The following is a 23,758-nucleotide window of genomic DNA, read 5'->3' on the forward strand; positions in this document are numbered from 1 at the left end:
TGATTGATATAGTAAGAGAACTACACAAATATTACAGTTTTTACACTGGGGCATATGGTAAATTAAGCCATTCATTCCATAATCTCATTGTTTCCTTTGATAATATTTTGTTTTATTTTGTAATAACAACTATATATAAAGAAATAACTATGTGTCCCTGAAGATCAGCTATGTATCCAGTCCTCCACTTCACAGCCTCTGGGTGAAAGGCAACTGGCTGCAGCAGGGGCTGCCCCTCTCTACTGTTTGCCCAGGTTTCAGGCAAATTAAAAAAATACTGCAGACTGACCTAAGAGTAAGATCAATATTATCTCCCTTTTATGATTCATTTCTAAGTTTAGTGCTCCTTTTAACCCCTAATCTTTACAGCTGGCTCATCACTTGTTCCAGCGTTTTTTTTCTCTCTAGCCTCCCTATTGACATGCTATTGATAAGAAGAAGATAATCCCTTTATTATTCCTCAGTGGGGAAATTTTGGCATAACGGCAGCAATGATGTTCACAACAGGAGCAAAAATAATAGTAATTAGAAATTAAAAGATTAATTAGAGTAAAAAATACAAGAAAAACATAACACAGAATTTACTTAAAAAATTCACTACTGTTTTTTTTGGGAACAGTGGTGGTTATAAATCCTAACCGCTGCTGGACGGAAGGAGCTACGATAACGTTCCTTTGCTCTACAACAGCTTCATGCATGGGGTGGGAGACATTGTTCTAACAGTGATGTTAATTTTGCTAGTGTTCTTCTGTCACCCACCGCCTGCGCTGGATCAAGGGGACAACTTAGGACAGAGCTGGCCTTCTTAATAAGTTTATCTCATCTCTGTCTCTCAGCCACAGATTAGCTGCTCCCCCAACAAACCACACCATAGAATATGGCTGATGCCACAACTGTTATTGTGCGGTGGGGCGGCTGGGACACCAGAACATGTGTAGAGCTATCTGTAAAGGTATGCAGACGGTTTTGGTTATGTGAGAATGTGTCCTCTTTAACGAGTTCAAGACCAGGCATTTTCTCCCTCCAAAAGAAGAAATTACGTCAAAGCAAAAAAAAAAAATTAAAAATTAAAAACGCAATCTTTGTTTTATATGTTCTTTTTAGTGAATTTAATAAAGATTGCGTTTTTAAGGGTCTTTTTTTTTTTTTTTGCTTTGACATAATTTTTTTTTTTTGTTGATTAAGGCTGGGTTCACACCTGAGCGTATTCGATAAGCGCTTTTTACAGGCGTTTTTATCGGGCGCTTCTGAGGCGTATTTTGGGGCGCGTTTGTGTGATTAACCACAGAGGCATCCAATGAAAAACTGCCACAATACGTGTGACAATACGCCCCAAAGAAGCTCCTGTACTTCTTGGGGCGTAGGGCGTTTTACATCGCGTTTATACGCGCTGTAAAACGCTCAGGTGAGAACCATGCCCATAGGGAAACATTGGTTTTTGCCTGTTGAGCGTTTTACAGCGCGTAGGAATAATTTGCATGAATCATTTACTCCCTCACCCTTCCTGACCAGGTGCATTTTCTGAGTTTTTTACTGTTTTCAGATTTTAGGGAATGGCACAACGTGCAACTAAAATATACATATTATTTTTTTTGGTCTGCTTTCCATAATGGTAATTTTGATATACAGTATGGGTTATGGTCACCAAGGGGCAGTGGTGTCGCATGTGGTGGTGTTATTTTTTTATATTACACTTTGTGCACCTAAAAGGTCATACAAGACCTTTTGGGGGGGACATTTAAAGTTTTTTTTTATACTGATGACCTATCTTCAGGGTGGGTCATCAGTATCTGATTGGTGGGTTCTAACACCAGGGACCCACTCTGATCAGCTGTTTGAGGAGTACATTGGGCTCTGGTGGGCACCGTTGCCTCCTCGCAGCTTAGCAAGAACAGTGCCATACATTGTATACCAGCTGTCCTTGGTATTGAAGCTCAGCCCCAATCACTTTAATGGGACTGAGTTGCGTCTAGGCCATGTGACTGATGAGTGATGTCACTGGTCTTGGTGTGAGCTGCGAGCAGGCCTCCTGAAACAGCTGATCGGCAGGGATCTCAGGTATCAAACCCCCACCAATTAGATACTGATAAACCATCCTGAGTCATCGGTATAAAAGAGTGAGAACACCTTTAAATCAAATTTTGTTTTATTGCTTATGTCTCCTGTGTCTGGCCCCAGTTACAGGGGGGACTACAGCCCTCAGAGAGGCTGTACAGCCTTGCTGCACAGCTGATATGGGTCTGCTAAGACTCGGCAGCTCATGAAGATGCCTGACCCCTGACGATCACATGACCACTAGGCTGAAGTGATGGGGACTTACTTTCTCTATCGGGAGTCCTGACGTGCAGCTGCAGTGTCTGCAAGGACATTTAGAAACGTGCATGCAGAGACAAGTGCAAACTGTGCAGACCTTTATAGTCAGCAGGTGGTTGGCAAGCGGTGAAAGAGGAGAGCAAGTTTGGTACTCCTAACTCAGATTTTTATGGCATATCCACAAGAAGCATTTCTCTGTATTAGAGAGACAGATTTTCACAAGAAAGGTGTATATGTTTTGAGGCACCTACCCTACATGGCAGTATGCTTACTTTGAAACTGATTTTAGAGGCGACAGACTCCCTATAAAGGAAACCTGTAAAGTTCAACATGTTTTCTGAGCTGTAGGCAGTAATATTATAGAGCAGGAGTAGCTGATTGATATTATAGTAGTATGGAAAAAGATACAGTATAATTCGTATATCATTCGTTTAACCACTTAATGCATAATGCCGTACATATACAACATCGTCCACAAGGACTTGTGTGGAGTAAGCCCTGATACAGCTCTGTAGAGGGAATTATATATAAAAAAAAGTTATGGCTGCCAAAGGTGTTTTTTTTTTTTTTTTTTGTTTTTTTTTTTTTTGTTTTTTTTTTAAAGTAATAAAACAAAATCTAAATATACAAATTTGGTTTTGCTGTAATTGTATTGATCCACAGAATAAGGACATCATATCATTTTTAGCGCACAGTAATTGCTGTAATCTCAAAACAAAAAAAACCTTGGTGGAATTGTGGGTTTCTTTATTTTACTCCACAAATTCCCTCCCCTCCCGTTTTTCAATGTATGGTAAGTTAAATGGTCCCCGAAATAACAGCCTTTCTTCATTAAATGTCCCGTAATGGTGCCCTCTTCACATATACCGTAATGCCCCCCAGCAGTGTCCTCGTTACATAAAGTGCCACCTCAGTTGTGCCCTCTTTAAATATCATGCCCCCCAGTAGTGGCCTCTTTAAACATAGTGAACCCCTTAGTGGCATTCAGTGGCTGGCATAGGAGCCAGTAGTTGCCGTCCCAGCCATTCAACTCTGACCTGGTGGTTGGGGACCTCTGCCCTAGGGGACTTGAAACTGATCTTTTGATCACTTGTACTATAAACTGGAATACTCCTTTATTATGTCCCATTACTTTTGGTCCATTAACAAGTGGGAGGCACATATGCAACTGTTGTAATTCCTACACCGTTCACCTGATTTGGATGTAAATGCCCTCAAATTAAAGCTGACAGTCTGCATTTACAGCACATCTTGTTCGTTTCATTTCAAATCCATTGTGATGGTGTATAGAGCCAAAAACGCTAGAATTGTGTTGACCTGACTGTAAGGCCTCATGCACACGACCGTTGTTTGGGTCCGCATCAGCGTATCTGATGCGGACCCATTCATTTCCGTTCCGCGTTCCAGCTAAAAAAAAATATAACCTGTCCTATTCTTTTCCGCGCTTTGCGGACAAGAATAGGCATTTATAGTGCCGGCACCCGTTCCGTTCCGCAAATCGCGAAAGGCAACACGGGCGCCTTCTGTTTTTTTCGGATCCGCGGTTTGCGTCATTGAGTTCGCAGGGTGCTGATTGGAGGGCAGAGAGATCTCCCTCTGTCTAATTGCTCATAGAGTATGCTGTGGTGGTTATTGACCATGAGCCCTGAAATTTTAGGCCACTTTCACACTCGCATTTTGGAAGGATCTGTCATGGATCTGCAAAAACGGATCCGTTACAATATTACAACTGCATGCATCCATCATTAATGGATCAGTTTGTATTATCTGTAACATAGCCAAGACGGATCCGTCATAAACTCCAATAAAAGTCAATGGGAGACGGTTCAGTTTTCTATTGTGCCACATTATGTCAAAGAAAACTGATCCGTCCTCATTGACTGACTTACATTGTGTGCCAGGGCGGATCTATTTGGCTCAGTTTCGTCAAGCGTTTTGGTGTCCACCTCCAGAGCGGAATGGAGACTGAACTGATGCATTCTGAGCAGATCCTTTTCCATTCAGAATGCATTAGGACAAAACTGATCCGTTTTGGACCGCTTGTGAGAGCCCTGAACGGATCTCACAAACAAAGTCAAAATGTGAGTGTGAAAGTAGACCTAAATTGTGTGCAGTGGGCCCCAGGTGACTGCTGTATAGTACAGCTGGGACTCATGATGTACTAGTACAGCACAGAGCGTTTAATACCACCGCTATGTGCTGTAATACCCAATGGAGCAGAGATGTTCCCAGGATCTCAACACATTAAGGGCCCAAGTTCCAAGTCAAATGTTTAAAGCTGTTGTTACTCTAGCAGATGAAGCAGGCGATTGTCACTAGGAAAGGAGGAGACCATTGCTATTACATGTAGTGATCTCCTCCAGAATATGGGGAAGAGCGATATCTACTGCCATCGTTCTTCCCCATACTGATTAGTTGGTCCTTAGTACAAAATCACAGTGATAAAAAGAAACCACTTAGAAAACATAAAGAGGTTTATTTGTCCATCATGTTGTTGTTTTTTTTTTTTTTTTTTTTTTATTTGCCAATAAAATCTGCAATGTTCAAAAATGATTCCAAATGCATACAAAGAATAACAAATCACGACTCTTGGCTTGGTAAGTACCTTTATCTATCTGATTCCTGCCCCGATGAGGACAATCCCACTAACAAGATGTTCACTATCAGACCCCATAACTTCACCCTGTCCGAGTGCATAATACTAAGGGAGGTCAGAGAGAGGGGTCATCTGATGAGGGACCACAGGGAAACAGATGAGATGCATCAAACATGCAGGCACCTCCCTATGAATAAGGATTTCAGCAGCAACAGCCCAATGTGTGTCCCTCTGCCACAGACTTCCTCAGGGGCTACAGTAAAACACAAGTGGCAGCAAACTCCTTCTGTCTCAGTACATCTCATACTAGCCACATAAATGATACATGTACAAATTTGAGATCATAGGACTGCATAGTGGAGGGAGCCTAAATAATCCATGCATTAATTTCATGTGTCGTTAGAGGTACAGCATACATACAGATAAATAATGGATTAAGCCACCCTGCAGGATCAGTCACAATGAAGATATTGTAATTTATTTCCCAGCAGACATCGGTCACCACTGACATATACACAGGCAGTTCAAGCAGGTAGTCCTTATTCACTGGTCCCTGATTGTTAAAGGGGTTATCCAAGAGTATAAAATGCTCCCCTATATCCCAGGCCCCTCACAATGAATATTCTTACCTGTCTCCTTTTGTGCCACCGCCGCTGCTTCTCCCCGTGCACTGATTAAAACTTCCGATGTCTGGAGGGGGAGCAGCCAATGGCAGACAGAGACGAGCCTCCCCATCATCGGGGGTGACGCTAAGGGGGCTCGTCCCCATCAATGACTGCCATTGGCTACCCCCATTCCACCGCCGACACCGGATATTTTGATCCGCGCACGGGGAGAAGCGGTGGTGCATTTTATAGTGTTGGATAACCCCTTTAACCAGAACCAACAGCGTCACCAATACACAGAACCTGCACACATCTTTCCATTATACTTTCTTAGGCTACTTTCACACTAGCGTTCATAGGTCCGTTCGTGAGCTCCGTTTGAAGGCCTCCGTCCAGCCCTGATGCAGTCTGAATGGAGCGGATCCGCTCAGACTGCATCAGTCTGGCGGCGTTCAGCCTCCGCTCCGCTCGCCTCCGCACGGACAGGCGGACAGCTGAACGCTGCTTGCAGCGTTCAGCTGTCCGCCTGGCCGTGCGGAGGCAAGCGGATCCGTTCAGACTTACAATGTAAGTCAATTGGAACGGATCCGCTTGAAGATGTCACCATATGGCTCAATCTTCAAGCGGATCCATCCCCCATTGACTTTACATTGAAAGTCTGAACGGATCCGCTCAGGCTACTTTCACACTTAGAATTTTTTCTAAGTTATTAATGCAGACGGATCCGTACTGAACGGAGCCTCCGTCTGCATTAATATGATCGGATCCGTTCAGAACGGATCCGATCGAACGCTAGTGTGAAAGTAGCCTTAGTGGACGATCCACTCAAGGTTTTGGATAACGATAAAGTTCTCATGGGTGTAGTCCTGTGTCAGATGCACATCGCAGCAAAAATCCAATTTTAACCCAGCACAAGCTTGACGTAACTGGCTTCTCCTTCTAAAGATATGCAGTATACAGATTGTGTGGCACCTGAAAACATTTGAGAAATGGATTGTGGTACCCCAAAGTGTGTCAGACACTGATAATGGGTCATATCGCTGTTTGTTGGGTCTTTTTATCGTCGATGTGTAGTGACTGCATATTGAAAATGAATGTCTTATTGATTGCAGGATATCGCTTCACATATGGACGTTGAAAGCCTATGGGTTAAGGTCTTTGATATTTATTATACATGATGGAGATTTGACACCGTTCTGTGAATAAACAGATGGTGATGTTTTAGTGTACATTTGCCTGGAACAGGTGTTATTGTGGGTTGTGATTACTCTTTATGCACCTGAAAACTTTTTCAGCTTTCTCAATTTCAGAAATGTTCCACCCCGTACCTATCATTGTGGAGTAAGGCCTCATGCACATGGCAGTGCCTCCATCTGCAGGAGACTGTTTTGGCGTCATTAGGGATTTTCTGTACTGCCATATGGTTCTCAGTGATAGAAAAAAAAAACGTATTCTGCTGTAGAAGCAATGCAATATACCTAGAGTTGAGCAGGTTCGGGGTTTAAATGAATCACGTAATGGATTCTGTTCTCCATAATGTAATTCAATGCTAAACCGCATTCCTTTTAGAGGCATTCCTTATTTGCATGCCGTCATAGTACAAGTGTATGGCCAGCAGAACGGAACCTTCGGGGCTTGCCATACACTTGTACTATACGGCATGCCATCATTGGATTCCGTGAGAACGGAATCTATTACGTAATTGACTTAAACCCCGATCTCGACCTGCCAGAAGGCAGGTTCGTTCAACTCTAAATAAAACGTGTATGGAAAAAAGAAAAATCCCTTGTTTTGCTTTCATGTGAAGTCAGATTCATATAAAGGTGTAATAAGGCCCCATTTACCTCAGTGTGTTCCCTACTATGGTTCAGCGCAACACAAAGCCATAATACGATTGTGTGCATTAGGGCACGACCCCATTATGCAGCTGGGTGCATGCAGCGATGCCACGCCCACCCACAGCAACCAATGGCCACATAATTTGTGGTAAAGTTGTACAGGCGTTGGCTGCTGTCATTGACCATGGCAAGGGTCCCAGCTAGGGATGAGAAAATAGACTTCAGATGAAATGTCCAAAGTCGATTCGCATACAACTTTGTTAGAATACTGTACGGAGCAAGCGCTCTTTACAGTATTAGAATGTATTCGCTCCTATGAGCCAAAGTTATTACGTCACTATTAAGCTGAGTGTGCCTTATTATAGTTATTTAAAACATAACTTTTATTCAGTTTATTTTAGAATATTGTGACACTATATTAAAACAATGCTGTTGATGCACTGCTTTATTGGAGGAGTGTCAGGTAGTAATCGCAGCTTTGATCCCATATCAGTCAAGTGGCAGTTTGTCAAAGGGGTCACTTGAAACAAAGTATTATGTGGGTTGCTCGGCCTAGGTTCTTTCCCTATATAAGCTTGGTCCAGGAGAGCTGGGAGAACCCTAACAGGCTGTATTCCGGGCACCCGCCATTAAAACAGCGACCCAAAGCTGCTGGAACCTTGGGTCTATTGCTGCTACAACCCTAACAACTAATTCCTCCTAAAGATTGTCCGACGAGTTTCACCACAGGGGATAGTGGTTCTTCAGGGACACAAAAGGTACCGGCGGGGCGTCTGGTGCAGTGGCAGCGCTCCCGCACGCATATAAAGGCAGTGGCAACTAGCTGCAACTCCCATTGTACGCTCCCATTCACTTCTATGGTGGCCGGACTGGCGTCCTTCGGCAACCAGCTTGCGGAGCTCCGTTCTCTATATAGGTGCAGGTCCTACCGGTGGGACCCGCACCTATAAGACAATGGGGGCATATCCTAGCGATATGCCCTCATTGTTCCGTGATGAGACAACCCCTTCAATTTCTTCTGTTAAAAACCTTTTACCGAATTCTGTTCGGTGAAAGTTTTTTTTTTTTTTTTACAGTAGAAGTTAATTTCTGAAGTTATTACCCAAAGTCCTGCGAGACTGAAGTAATAACTTTAGCTCATAGCAGCGAATATATTCTAATACTGTACAGAACACTTGCTCCGTAAAGTATTCTAACAAAGTTTTATGCAAATTGACTGACTTCAGAGGTTTCATCTGAAGCCGATTCGGTTATCCCTAGTCCCAGCACTCAGATTAAGGCCTCATGCACACGACCATAGTTATGGTCCACATCCGAGCCACAGTTTTTGCAGCTCGGATGCGGACCCATTAAGTTCAATGGGGCCGCAAAAGATGCGGACAGCACTCCGTGTGCTGTCCGCATCCGTTGCTCCGTTCCGAGGCCCTGCAAAAAAAATAATTGAATGTCCTATTCTTGTCCGTTTTGCGGACAAGAATAGGCATGTCTACAATGGGCCGCCCATTCCGTTCCGCAAATTGCGGAAGGCACACGGGCGTCTTCCGTTTTTTTTTTTTTTGTTTTTTTTTTGTGGACCGCAAAAAAACGGCACTGTCTTGTGCATGAGGCCTAACACAGATCCGATACTTATCCACTTGGCACAACCTCTTTAACGGGAACCAGTCATCAACTTTATGCTGACCGCATCATAAATTAGTGACCGAAATGCTGATTTCAGCGGTGTGTCGCTCATGAGCTAACAGTAAGCGGTTGCTGAGAACCAGCATCATAATCATTATAGCGCAGGCCTTGAAAAAGAGTCAAATCTACTTGAGAAGAGTCATGGTTACCCATAATCTTCTGCACTCTCACCCATCTGCTGATGATTGGCAGTTCTCTCCTAGAAAGAAAGGGAGAAAACTGGGTAGAAGACTGTCAATCACCAGCAGGTGGGCAGGAGAGCAGGAATTTATGAATAACCATGACTCTTCTCAGGTTGCCGTGGCTCTTTTCCAGGCCCAGTCTGCAATGATTGTGATGTTGGTTCTTGGAAACTAGATGGTCTTGGCTAACACTGTGGACGGCTGTCTGCCCTATATCTATTTCTAAAACTTGCTCTATGTATGTACCAAAGACCCTATTCTATGCTCAACGTGCGCGACCCCTCTATTGTTGTTAAGCCAGCTGACAAGGGAGGCAAGGGATGGGAACAATATAGGGCAATGTGTCTTAACATCTTAACCCCATAGGGACACAGCCTTATTTCACCTTAAGGACCAGGCCATTTTTTGCAAATCTGACCACTGTCACTTTAAGTGCTGATAACTTTAAAACGCTTTGAATTATCAAGGCCGTTCTGAGATTGTTTTTTCGTCACATATTGTACTTCATGACACTGTAAAATGAAGTCAAAACAAATTTATTTATTTTTTTTGCACAAAATAATACCTAATTTAAAATGTTGAAAAATTTCTAAGTTTCAGTTTGTCTACTTCTGTAATACATAGTAATACCCCCAAAAATTGTGATGACTTTACATTCCCCATAAGGCTTAGAAGTTTAGAAGCAAATCTTGACATTTTCAAAAACCCACTTTTTAGGGACCAGTTCAGGTCTGAAGTCTCTTTGCGAGGCTTACATAATAGAAACCACCCAAAAATGACCCCATCTAAGAAACTACACCCCTCAAGGTATTCAAAACTGATTTTACATACGTTGTTAACCCTTTAGGTGTTGCACAAGAGAGAGTTATTGGCAAATGGGGATGAAATTTGAGAATTTCATTTTTTTTGTCTAATTTTCCATTTTAACCAATTTTTTTCCACTAACAAAGCAAGGGTTAACAGCCAAACAAGACTGTGTATCTTTATTGCCCTGACTCTGCCGTTTACAGAAACACCCAATATGTGGCCGTAAACTACTGTACGGCCACACAGCGGGGCGTAGAGTGAAAGGTGCGCTGTTTGGTTTTTGGAGGGCTGATTTTTATGGACCGGTTTATTTACACAGTGTCCTGTTTCAACCCCCCTGATGCACCCCTGGAGTAGAAACTCCCTAAAAGTGACCCCATTTTGGAAACTACGGGATAAGGTGGCATTTTCTGGGGGACTATTTTTAGGGTACATATGATTTTTGGTTGCTCTATATTACATTTTTGTGAGGCAAGGTTACCAAAAATTGAAATTCTGAAATTTCATCTCCATTTGCCATTAACTGTTGAGGAACACCTAAAGGGTTAATAAAGTTTGTATGATCAGTTTTTAATACCTTGAGGGGCGTAGTTTCTTAGATGGGGTCACTTTTAGGGAGTTTTTACTCTAGGGGGGCATCAGGGGGGCTTTAAAAGGGACATGGTGTCAATAAAAAAGGCCATCAAAATCGGCCTTCCAGAAACCATGTTGGTCCTTTCATTTTGCGGCCTCCCTTTTACTGATACAGCAGTTCACAATCACAAATGTGGCATTTCTGTAAACTGCAGTATCAGGGTAATAAATATTAACTTTTGTTTGGTTGTTAACCCTTGTTTTTGGCACAGTTTTTTTTTTTTAACTGTTAATCTGGGGGTTAGGTCATGGGATATTTTTTATAGAGGAGATTATTACCGACGCGGCGATACCTAATAAGTCTACTTTTTTTTTACATTTATTTAGGTTTTAGACTATTATCCTTTTTGATACAAAAATCATTTTTTTGTATCTCTAAAGTCTAAGAGTCATATTTTTTATTTTTTTATCCGATTATCTTATGTGGGGGCTCATTTTTTGCGGGATGAGACGACTGTTTGTTTTATTGGCACTATTTTGGGGGCTATATGACTTTTTGACCGCTTGCTATTACAATTTGTATTATGTAAGATGACAAAAAAAAATTTTTTGCACCCTTTTTTTTTTTTTTTCTGGACCGTGTTAATCTGGGGGGTTAGATCATGGGGTATTTTTATAGAGGAGATTACCGACGCGGCAATACCTAATATGTCTACTTTTTAATAAATTATTTTAGTTTTTTTGGGTGTCAAGTCTGAGAACCATTTTTTTTTATCTGATGTCAGTGCTAAATTGGGACATAAATTTTGTACTCCATGGAAGTGTGGTACTCCCTGAAGCAACCAATAATGCGGAGGCCCGGATGATCGGGGCACGTGTCACATTGAGTTGTGGTGTCCTTCCGTATCCCCCTCCTGTGACACACTCTGCACCTTTTTTGAGTTCGTCCCTTCTTTCCAGTATGGGGGACCACACCTGGAAAGTGTTGGCCAGGGATGACCTGGGCGCCTACAGTTCCCGAGGTACTCCGGCCTGCTCTTTCGAAAAGATCAGGGCCTTGAGGACTGCCTTATAGAACTGGAGGAATGTCCCTGTGCTGCCAGTGCTTCGGGATAGTACAAAAGAGTTGTACATGGCAACCTGTACCAAGTAGACTGCAACTTTTTTGTACCATGCCCGGGTTTTGCACATGGCGTTATATGGCTTGAGGACTTGATCAGAGAGATCAACTCCTCCCATATACCGATTGGAGTCGACGATACAATGGGGCTTGAGGACCGTTGCCGCGGTACCTCGCACAGGGACAGGGGTGATGCCGTTACCATGAATTGTGGACAGCATAAGGACATCCCTCTTGTCCTTATACCTGACCAGCAACAGGTTTCCAGTGGTAAGGGCACGGGTCTCGCCCCTGGGGATAGGTACCTGGAGGGGGAGGGCAGGGAGGCCGCGTTGATTTTTCCGCACGGTCCCACAAGCGGACGTGGATCTGGCGGCAAGGGACTGGAACAAGGGGATACTGGTATAAAAGTTATCCACGTACAGGTGGTAACCCTTATCCAGCAGTGGGTACATAAGGTCCCACACAAGTTTCTCGGTAACTCACAGAGTGGGGGGACATTCTGGGGGTTGAATCCGGGAATCTCGCCCCTCGTATATACGAAATTTGTAAGTGTACCCTGAGGTACTCTCACAAATTTTGTATAGCTTCACGCAATACCTCGCCCGCTTGGAAGGCACATACTGGCGGAAAATGAGTCTCCCCTTGAACGCAATGAGAGACTCGTCAACCGCGACCTCCCTTCCAGGTACGTACGCCTCCATGAATTTGGCCCCAAAGTGATCGATCACCGGTCGTATCTTATACAGACTGTCATGGGCAGGATCACCTCGGAATAATGCAGACATTTCCGGATGGCCTCAAACCGGGAGCGTGTCATAGCCGTACTGTAAAGTGGGGTCTGGTATAGGACGTCCCCACTCCAGTACAGCCTGACACTGGGTTTCTTGACCAGGCCCATATGCAGCACGAGGCCCCAAAAAAGTGTAGACACACTTAGGGTGATGCAATCAAAGTTGAACAAGCTAACTTTCCCTTTTTTTTCCCCCTATGTTTTCCCTATTTCCCTAGGGCACAGATGGGGTGATGCTGGCACCGACGGACGACCTGCAGGCAGCTCCTCTCTCCTCCGGCTCCGGAATACAAAAGGAGGAGGAGAGGAGCGCCTGTATCTTTTGAATCTGCCGCAGTCCCGCCCACAGACCAATCCGAGGCGATCCTGAGTGGTGATGTCACCATCACCACTCAGGATCGCTGGATGGTGATTGGTGGGGTGAAATCACACCACCATCACCATCCTGTTCCGGGTTATCGGGTCTTCAGAGACCCGAATAACCTGGAAACGCAGAAAACCGCAGGTCTGAATTGACCTGCGGTTTTCTGCGATCGCCGACATGGGGGGGCGGCATTTGGCACATTTAGCCTAGGTGCCTGCTCAATGATTTGAGCAGGCATCGGGTTCCGATCAACGCCCGCCCGGCGGCAGTGATTGGAACCATACATGACGTACCGGTACGTCATGTGTCCTTAAGAGGTTAAAGGACACTAGTTGCTATAGAGTTCTGGACACCAACCCAACTGACATTTTTTTAAGTGAGCTAACGAATATCCTAGTTATGGTCCTATTAATCAGGCTGAGTTCTCTTATCTGCTCCCCAAACACCCTGTGGTCCCTTGTTTTTATAGCCTCTAGCAAATTTTCAAAATAGATATAGGGCACACAAGCCGTCCACAATGTTAGCCAAGACCATCTAGCTGCTTGATATTAGGGGGAGTGAAGGGACATGCATATTACCAGTGGGCGTGCTAGTGAATATTACCCACAAAGTGCGGTTAGGTCCCCTCCTCTCAGCTTTGAACAGTCGAGCTACACATGTATCTGGCACATCTGAACTCTGAGTAGCTTGGTATTATCCTGCTAATACACTGCGCTACAGCAGTTTTCACAGGAAATACACCAGCAATAGTGTAGCTTTTTTTATACAGCGTTGATAATACATACGCTGCAGGTCACTATATAATCTAGCCTTTGAATCCCCACCAGATTCGTTACACTGAGTGGTGGTTGGGCATCCATTCATAGATTGTCAGTGGCCAGACATATCTTTGTTTGTGTGTGTTTATGTAGGGATTCACATATCATCCCTAATTTTAACATATATCCAATAAAATATTCAAGTTTTAGTTTACTTTTTACGTTTCTTAGCTGTGATCCCCATTAATCTTGTGAATCTCTACCACTTTTTTCTGCTCCCTATTAGAAAGAACCATGCTTTACTATGAAGCCCCTTAACTCATAGTGCGGTTCATAATTGGTTCTAAGAGCCATAACTAAGTCTGTCTGCTGTTTGTGTTGTGTTTTTTTGGCACATGTGTGCCACAGGTTTTCGGGACATCTTCCATAGGGAGTGGGGGTGATGTTGATTGTGACCAAAAGTAGGGTAAACGAGTTCACTTTTGGTTTTCAAAATGGGAGGCAAGGTGGCGTGTCTATAATTTATGCTGGATGTCATTAATTTGATGTTGGTAGATTGTTAATAGGGAATTCACACACTTCTTCTAACATGTACATCATAGCTGGTTACATATTGACTACCTCATAGCTCATTTGCAGCGAGCCCTGGAGGAGCCAATGCAGAGGATGGGAGTTGTAGTGGCCCTGATGAAGTGTTATGTCATGGTGTACTCAGGCCGTTGCTCCCTGGGTATCTGTGCAGTGGAAATATAGTACTGAAGAATAAGGACAGAATTAAATATAACAGTCTTTTTAACCAAGTGCAACGTAGAACTTTAAATACATTCTGTAACGGTAGAATAAAAAAAAAATCATATATAATGTACATGGCAACTTCTTTTTAACAAAGCTCGAACCATCCCTGTTCCTCACATGGATCCATAGCTCTCCTCATTCATTGCTCCAATTATTCTGCCAGATTTATTTCAAGGTGGCAGCTTAGGGGCTGGTGTCTTTTCTCAGGGGTGTGTCCTATCTGCTGCAGCTAGTGGCAGTCGAAGGATGGAACTGAGCATGTGCTTCTGTCTCAGTGAGCAGGACAGAGATCAGAAAAAGAGCAAACAGCAGGTGGCGCTATACAGATTTTATTGAATAACTCAATAGCTATAACAAATTTTTAATTATATGAAATTACAAAAGTATTCCGATCTAGGTGCTGGTTTGAACCCTGTACTAAACTGTGTAGAATATTTTTTTTTCGTGGGACAACCCCTTTAAGTTCAATCTTCTCTGTGGCACCAGTAAGGATATTGAGGCAGGGTTGATGGCTGCAGTTTAGCACTTAGGTCGCATTGTTATCCCTCGCCTTGCAGCAGTGTCTTGAGTGCTGGATGTAGCAGATCACTCTGCTTTCTAGCATCTGAAGACTTCACTTGAGACTGTATCTCTGTAATTCTCTTTGGAGAAATTCTTCTTGGGACTGTGCTTTTTCTCCTCTGACTGGTACCACAGGGACTACCCTCTTGGCAGGAAGCAGTACCAGCCCACTCCTATCAAGAGGAGAGGAACAGGGTGGTTAGATGTCTTTCTGGTTATTTTCAGATCATGACTATATCTTTACTGTTAAAGGGGTTGTCTCATCATAGACATTGGGGGCATAACGCTAGGATATGCTCCTATTATCTTATAGGTGCGCCTATATCGAGAACAGAGCCCCACAAGGTGGTGGCTGGAGGACTCCGGTCTGGCCACCACAAAGCCGGCTCCCCATAGAAGTGAATGGGAGTACCCCAACTCCTATTTACTTCTATGGGCTCCACGGAAATATCAGAGCCAGCGCTTGGCTATTTTCGAAGGCCCTATAGAAAATTAATGGAGTGCGGCTGTGCATGCAGGCGCCTTCCTTCTTTTTCGGGCCTCCGTTCTCAATATAGGTACAGGTCCCAGCAGTGGGACCCGCACCTATAAGACAATGGGGAATGGGGGCATATCCTAGCCGTATGCCCGCATTGTCTGTAATGAGACAACACCTTTAAAAGAGGATCTGTCACCGTTCATGACATGCCTGTTTTAATATCTTCATGCATTTCTTATGTAATAACAATTCTGGAGGATCTATTCTTATGGCTCTATGTTGTGTCATTCTTGCATTATTCCTGCTAGAAGTCATGAATATATTGCTAGCAGTCTGCAGTAAGGGTACAGAGTGGTGGTAACCAGTCAGGGGTGTGTACCTGCACAGTCTTAAAATGGCAGCATTGATTGCATAGAGTAAGACTGTGCATGTAACACCCCAGCCCCTTTCCCCACGATCCAATTGGATATCTTCTCGATCAACTTTCGATGTTCTTTTCTGCGCCTACCATGTTGATCACGGTTAGCGGCGAATCGGGGTTCCACGTCGGAGAAGGAGCGTGAGAAAGGGATAGCACATCCAAGGGAGGTCAATGGCTGAAACGTGATCGAGCTGAAATGTGGGACAAGTTATTAAAACGGAAGGATCGAATGAAAGGGCCAATTAAAGACAAATTTTACAAATTAAATTCCCTGTCACCTATGCAGAGCAGGGGTTTTTCATCTGAAAAAATAGGTTAACGTCGCCCACTAATGGAACAGACGATTTTTACAAATTTCAGCCCTGTCAACTATGTAGAGCAGGGGTTTAATCACGGGGAAAACTGTGTTCATGTCGCCCACCAATTCAACAGACTATTTTACAAAAAATAAGGTCCCAGTCACCCATGCAGAGCAGGGGTTTGTATACGGCAAAATTGGTAAAATGTCACCTGACAATGTAACAGAAGATTGTTTTTTTGCTATTTAGGTCCCTGTCACCTATGCAGAGCAGGGGTTTATTCACGGCAAAAATGTTAAAATGTCACCCAAGAATGTAACAGACGAATTAGTGAAATGTATTTCCTTGTCCACTAGTTAGAGCAGGGTTATATCGCAGCCAAAATTTGGGGTATGTAACCCAACAATGTATCAGACAAATGAGTGAAATGACTTAAAATAAAATACGTAAAAATTAACAAAAAATAATCTTTATGTATGAGGTCCATATGGAGTAGGAGGTTAAGGAGGGGGTGGACCTAGCGGTGTAGTTGGAAGCGGTGTTGGAGGAGGACGAGGTAGCCAACACTGTTTTTAGGTCTTAATGTGTTTTTTTTTTTATTGGGGTACACAGAGTGGGAAATATCAAAAATACAACAATAAGCAATTGCGCTGTAGTATAACAATGGCTGGGTAAGGCTTCGTTCACATCAGCGTTTAACCTTTCCGTTCTCCTACTACAGTAGACTTTGGTGAAGTAGCTGTTTTTATTGTTCAGTATAGTCTACTGTCTGAGGTCGTCCTTTTGTGCGCCAAACAAATACCCTACTGTGTGCAATCGCACACAAACCAGCAACTTCTTCCCTCACAGTCCCTAGGAGTCCCTGGCAACTCCACCTAAGGGACCGAACGGGTATTGGCAGCACCGACCCTTCCAAAACAACCAACGCCCCCTTATTTCTCCACGTGTACCTACCTCCACGGATGTTGAGCTCCAACCAGCACAACACCAAAAGGTGAGCACACTTCGACCATTACGCAGAACACAACCGCTACCCACCACCCTATGAGCGCCTCTCCCCTCTCTTTTTTCTCTCTCGCCAAACTGCTGTTCTCCTACTACGTTATAGGGGCAGGAAAAACGGAAAGGACGGATTCGGCACATAACGGAGCCTACGGTCCCCATAGACCCCCATAGACTATAATGGGGTCCGTTAGGTTTACGCTCAGAAGATGATTTTGGAGCGGAGACAAAAGTAGTGCATGCAGGATTTTTATCTCTGCTTCAAAAATCTTCCTCTGGTCGGAAACCTAACGGACCCCATTATAGTCTTTGGGGGTCTAGGGGGTCTGTAGGCTCAGTTCGACTCAGTTATGTGCAGAATCTGTCCTTTTTTTGTTTTTCCTGCCCCTATAACAGAGTAGGAGAACGGAAAGGCTGAACCCTGATGTGAATGATGTGTAAGGCTGATATACATGTCTATTCTGCACAAGGTACAGACAAGTCCTGTGTGATCCACATTGGCTATTGACAGGCGGCTGCGCGTGTCTGTGATAATGCCCCCTGCCATGCTAAACACACGTTTAGCCAATACACTGGCTGCAGGGCAGGCCAGCACCTTCGAGGCATAAAGAGCAAGCTCAGGCCATGTGCCCAATTTGGAGACCCAAAAGTTGAAGGGGGCAGACCCATCATTCAGTACGTGTAGGCGTGTGCACACATACTGCTCCACCATGTTGCTGAAGTTCTGCCTCCTGCTAAGACGTTCCATATCAGATGGTGGTGCTGGTTGTTGTGGTATGCTTACCCTGCCTTCTTAGGTGCTGGTGGTGCAGCAGCAGCGTTGGCGCCCTGTTCCTCCTCATCTGCCTTCGCCTTGTGCTTCCACTGTGCCCCCGCTGTCAGGTGGGAATGCCACCAGCAGAGCGTCTACCAGTGTGCGCTTGTACTCGCGCATCTTACGATCACGCTCCAGTGAGGGAATTAAGGATGGTACGTTGTCCTTGTAATGGGGATCCAGCAGCGTGGCCACCAAGTAATCAGCACAAGTTAGAATGTGGGCAACTTTCTGCAGCAGTTCTGACATATCGGGGTAATTTTTAAGGAACCTCTGCACCTCCAAATTCAGCACATGCTCCAGGCAAGGGATGTGCGTCAAACCGGCTAGTCCCAGAGCTGCTACGAGATTTTGCCCATTATCGCACACCACCAGGCCGGGCTTGAGGCTCACTGGCACTAACCTTTCATCGGTCTGTTGTTCCATGCCAGTCCACAGCTCCTGCGCAGTGTGGGGTTTGTCCCCCAAACAGATAAGTTTTAAAACTGCCTGCTGTCGTTTACCCCTGGCTGTTCAGAAGTTGGCGGTGAAGGAGTTACACTGACCGGATGAGGAGCCGGTAGAGGATGAGGAAGCGGATTAGGAAGAGGAGGAGGAAGCAACAGGAGGCAGAGAGAAGTGGGTTCGAGGACCTCATCTTCCTCAACCTCATCTTCCACCCAGTCATTACCCCTGCCCTCCTTGTCGGTCTGCACACTGCAGTTGGCACCTCTGTTTCGTTATCATCCGAGAAGTGTTGCGGTGGTCCTCCCATGTACTCCTCCTGAAACATAAGTGGTTGGGCATCGGTGCACTCAATCTCTTCCACTTCTGGGGCAGGGCTATGTGGATGGCCCTGGGAAACCCTCCTAGCAGACTCGTCAAAAAGCAGAAGAGACTGCTCCATGACTAGGGGATCAGACTACTTGGCTGATTTGCAAGGGGGTAAGGTGAAGGACTGATGGACATGGGCTGCAGGAGACTGGGTGGGAGACAATGTGAAGGAACTGGAGGCACTGTCAAGCCACCCAATCTACTATCGCCTGTACTTGTTCTGGCCTCACCATTCGTAGAGCCGCATTCGGCCCTACCAAATAATGCTGAAGGTTCTGTCGCCAACTCGCTCCTGAGGAAGGTGTTTCACTTGTGCGTGTAGCTGGCACAGATTGACCACGGCCTCTGCCTGCAACAGGAGCTCCACTAACACCAGCAGCACCACGACCGGGGCCACGTCCCTTATTTGACGCTCCCCTCATTCTTTGCTTTCACCCTCCGAACTAACCGCAGTATCTAACACTTGTATTTCACTGTGACAAATGCAGCAAAGGCCGCAAATCTAGTATCTTGACCAAAATTGGTGTGTTTTTTTAACCCAAAATATTATTGCAGTATTTCAAGCTTGTATTTTAGTGACAAACGCAGCAAAAGCCACAAATTTATTATTTTGCCCAAAATGGGTGTTTTTTTTAATAACTGAATATAACAGCAGTATCTAATGCTTTTTTCACTGTGACAAATGCAGCAAAGGCCACAAATTTAGTATCTTGCCCAAAATGGGTATTTTTTTTTTTATAACAGAATATTAGTGCAGTTTTTCAAGCTTGTATTTCACTGTGACAAATGCAGCAAAGGCTGCAAATTTATTATCTTGCCAAAAATGTGTTTTTTTTAAAACCCAGAATATTATTGCAGTATTTCAAGCTTGTATTTCACAGTGAAAAATGCAGCAAAAGCCCCAGATGTAGGGTATTGCCAAAAATGGGTGATATACACAGAATATAATTGCAGTATTTCAAGCTTGTACTTGACTGTCACAAATGCACATATGCTGTGCTGGTGCACTGAACCTGCATAAAATGGCTGCCGCCCACCTAACTAACAGTCTGATAAAAGTTATTTTTCTGTGTCACTGGGCTCAGGGCAGGGTAAATAAATTGTGCACTGCACCCACAAAACAAAATCTAGGTAGATCGCTGAGTTAACAAGCACTTCTAATAAAAGATTCTTTCCTATTCCATCCCTCACAGCAGCAGCATCCCATCCCTACACTAATAAGATCAGAGTGTCGTGCAGCGCTATGTGACTCCAGCTTATATAGAGGCTGGGTCACATGCTGCACTGGCCAATCACAGCCATGCCATTAGTAGGCATGGCTGTGATGGTTTCTAAGGGCACACAAGTTAAACGCTTGTTGATTGGCTGCTCTGCAGCCTTTCAAAAAGCGCCATTAACTCGCCGAACCCGAACGTTTACTGAAAAGTTCGGGTCCGGGGTCCAAAGATCCTAAAGTTCGGTACGAACCCGAACTTTACAGTTCGGGTTCGCTCAACCCTAGTTACCACTTTTCTGTACCCTTACTGTAGACTGCTAGCATTTCATTAATAGCTTGTAGTAGAAATAATAAAGGAATGACACAACATAGAGCCATCAGAATAGATGTTATTACACGGGGAATACATGAAACTATTAAAACAGGCATGTCAGGAGAGGTGACGGGTCCTCTTAAGTAAAGTCACTCCTTGGGGTTCTGACATTCTATGGTGCTTATGAGCTCTTTTGGCTGAGGGTGATTCATTTACATCTTCTATGTGGTGGTGGGTAGAGTTTTAGGCAGAGAACAACCCCACACAAGGATATTCAATCTCTTTTGGACTACAGCAGTGGTCTTAAGAGGCAAAATGATATGTCTCCACACTTAGACGAGAACCTCTATTAACTATAACGAGCTCTGATTTGAGAGAGGCGATCATATCTTACCTAAACTAATAGTAACATAGTACATAAGGCCGAAAAAAGACATTTGTCCATCCAGTTCGGCCTGTTATCCCGCAAGTTGATCCAGAGGAAGGCAAAAAAAAAAAAAAAAACCCTGTGAGGTAGAAGCCAATTTTCTCCACTTTAGGGGACTATAAACTTCCTTCCCGACTCCAATCAGGCCATCAGAATAACTCCCTGGATCAACGACCCCTCTCTAGTAGCTATAGCCTGTAATATTATTAAGCTCCAGAAATACGTCCAGGGCCCTCTTGAATTCCTTTATTGTACTCACCATCACCACCTCCTCAGGCAAAGAGTTCCATATTCTCACTGCTCTTACCGTAAAGAATCCTTTTCTATGTTTGTGTACAAACCTTCTTTCCTCCAGACGCAGAGGATGTCCCCTCGTCACAGTCACAGTCCTGGGGATAAATAGCTGATGGGATAGATCTCTGTACTGACCCCTGATATATTTATACATATTAATTAGATCTCCCCTCAGTCGTCTTTTTTCTAAAGTGATAGGGATAGATGTGTGGCAGCCAAACCTGTTTTTGACTTGTGGGTAGAATGTCTTGAGCGCTTCCATAGAAACAGCATTGAGAAACAACTTTTCAGCTTTCAGAGTAAGGATGGCAATCCTTTTGGCTTTCTTGGTTAATAGGAGGTATTTACCCTCATTTGCCGGCAATTGATTGCACCATAAAGATGTTAAAGTGGTTGTCTCACTTCAGCAAATGCCATTTATCATGTAGCGAAAGTTAATTTAAGCCACTTACTAATATATTGTGATTGTCCGTCTTGCTTCCTTTGCTGACTGGATTCATTTTTCCTTCACATTATACAGTGTGTGTTTCTATTGTTACGACCACCATGCAATCCATCAGTGGTGGTCGTGCTTTCACACTATAGGAAAAACTTCGTCCATTGTATTCTGATGAAGCACCCTCTCCGGAAGTAGGATCTTACTTCCCACCATGTCAGTGGAGCGAACAATGTAGTTGAATAGAGAGAAAAAAAAGGAGATCAAACTGACAATAAAGAGTTTACACAGTTTGACACAGTGGGTAGAACTGAGACATGGCTGGATGTTAGCTATGACTAGGCAGTTAATGTACAGGGTTACAGTCTGTTTAGAAAGGATCGTCAAAACCGGAGAGGGGGAGGGGTCTGCCTTAATGTAAAGTCCTGTCTAAAGCTTACAGTCCGAGAAGATATAAGTAAGGGACATGAACATGTGGAGTCACTGTGTGGGTAAAAATACATGAAGGCAAAAACAATAATAAATTGCTAATAGGAGTTTATTATAAACCACCTAATATACCAGAGTCCACAGAAATTCTGCTACTAAACGAGATAGACGAGGCGGCAGATCATAAAGTCATTATTATGGGGGACTTCAACTACCCAGATATAGACTGGGAAACTGAGACCTGTATATCTCATAAAGGAAACAGCTTCTTGGCAATAACCTAAGACCATTACCTTTCCCAACTGGTTCAGGGGTCGGCTAGAGGGATGGCCACACTGGACTTGGACAGAAAAACAGATGTGCAGGTTGGGGGACACCTGGGAAATGGTGACCATAAAGTAATTCCAATTGTCATTCAAAAGGGCGTTTCTACAGGGAGGAACAAAAATACCAAACTTCAAAAAAGCTAAATTTTGCCAACTAAGAGAAGCCATAGGCCTAACTAACTGAGACAAAGTCCTTAAAAGTACAGCCACAAAATGGGATATTTTTAAAAGCACAGATTTAAAATTTAATTGAGAGGTACATACCTTATGGCTATAACAGGTTAAGGAATGAGAAAAAACAAATGTTGATAAGTAGACCTGTAAAGAAAGCAATAAATGACAAAAATAAAGCATTTAAATCAGTAAAACAGGAGGGCAGCGAGGAAGCACTGAAAAAAAATAGAATATCTAAAAAACAAATGAAAGCAGCCAAACTAGAGACCGAGAGATTAATTGCCAAAGAGAGCAAAACTAACCCTAAAATGTTCTTTAATTAATTATATAAATGGTAAAAAGTATAAATCTGAAGTTGTCTACCCTCTACAGAGTAATAAGAGGCGTTGCAGAGAGCGATGAGGAGAAAGCAAAGCTATTAAATGTTTTTTTCACTCCACTCTATTAACTAAAGAAAATAAACTGTCAGATGACATGCAGAATGTAAAAGTAAATTCACCATTAAAAGTGCCCTTTCTGACCCAGGAAGAAGTACAACAGCGTCTTAAAAAGATTAAAATAGACTAATCGCCAGGACCAGATGGCATACACCCCCGTATCCTAAGAGAATTAAGTAATGTCATAGCCAGACTTTTATTTCTGATATTTAAGGACTCTATACTGACAGGGAGTGTTCCACAGGATTGGCACATAGCAAATGTGGTGCCAATATTCAAAAAGGGCCCAAAAACAGAGCCTGGAAAATATAGGCCGGTAAGTTTAACATCTGTCGTGGGTAAACGGTTTTTAAAGGTTTTCTAAGAGATGCTGTCTTGGAGTACCTCAATGAAAATGAGCAAATAATGCCATATCAGCCAGGCTTCATGAGGGATCAGTCATGTCAAACATATTTAATCAGTTTCTATGAGGAGGTAAGTTCTAGACTTGACAGCAGCGAATCAATGGATGTCGTATATCTGGACTTCTCCAAAGTATTTGACACTGTACCACATAATAGGTTAGTATATAAAATGAGAATGCTCGGACTGGGAGAAAACGTCTGTATGTGAGGAAGTAACGGGCTCAGTAATAGAAAACAGAGGTTATTAACGGTACACACTCAGATTGGGTCACTGTCACTAGTGGGGTACCACAGGCGTCCGTATTGGAGGGGTCACTGTCACTAGTGGTACCTCAGGGGTCAGTATTGGGCCCTATCCTCTTCAATAGATTTATTAATGATCTTGTAGAAAGCTTGCACAGTAAAATATAAATTTTTGCAGATGACACTAAACTGTGTAAAGTAATTGACACTGAAGAGGACAGTATACTACTACAGAGGGATCTGGATA

The 23,758-nt window shown here is 43.7% G+C and overlaps 1 protein-coding gene across 5 annotated transcripts in view; it reads left to right on the forward strand.

Annotated features, from left to right (window-relative positions):
* The window catches only part of LOC122924538 (lysine-specific demethylase 2B), a 249,850-nt gene that overhangs the window by 43,725 nt on the left and 182,367 nt on the right, over positions 1-23,758 (forward strand). The window contains exon 1 of one of the 5 annotated variants that reach the window (XM_044275747.1): positions 935-952. The exons of the other annotated variants lie outside the window; for them this stretch is intronic. The gene's annotated coding sequence lies outside the window, so the exon portion shown is untranslated. Of the gene's footprint in view, positions 1-934; positions 953-23,758 lie in introns of those variants that run through there. 5 annotated transcript variants of the gene reach the window in all.

Source organism: Bufo gargarizans, chromosome 1 (assembly GCF_014858855.1).
Source record: "Bufo gargarizans isolate SCDJY-AF-19 chromosome 1, ASM1485885v1, whole genome shotgun sequence".
Classification (NCBI taxonomy): Eukaryota; Metazoa; Chordata; class Amphibia; order Anura; family Bufonidae; genus Bufo; species Bufo gargarizans.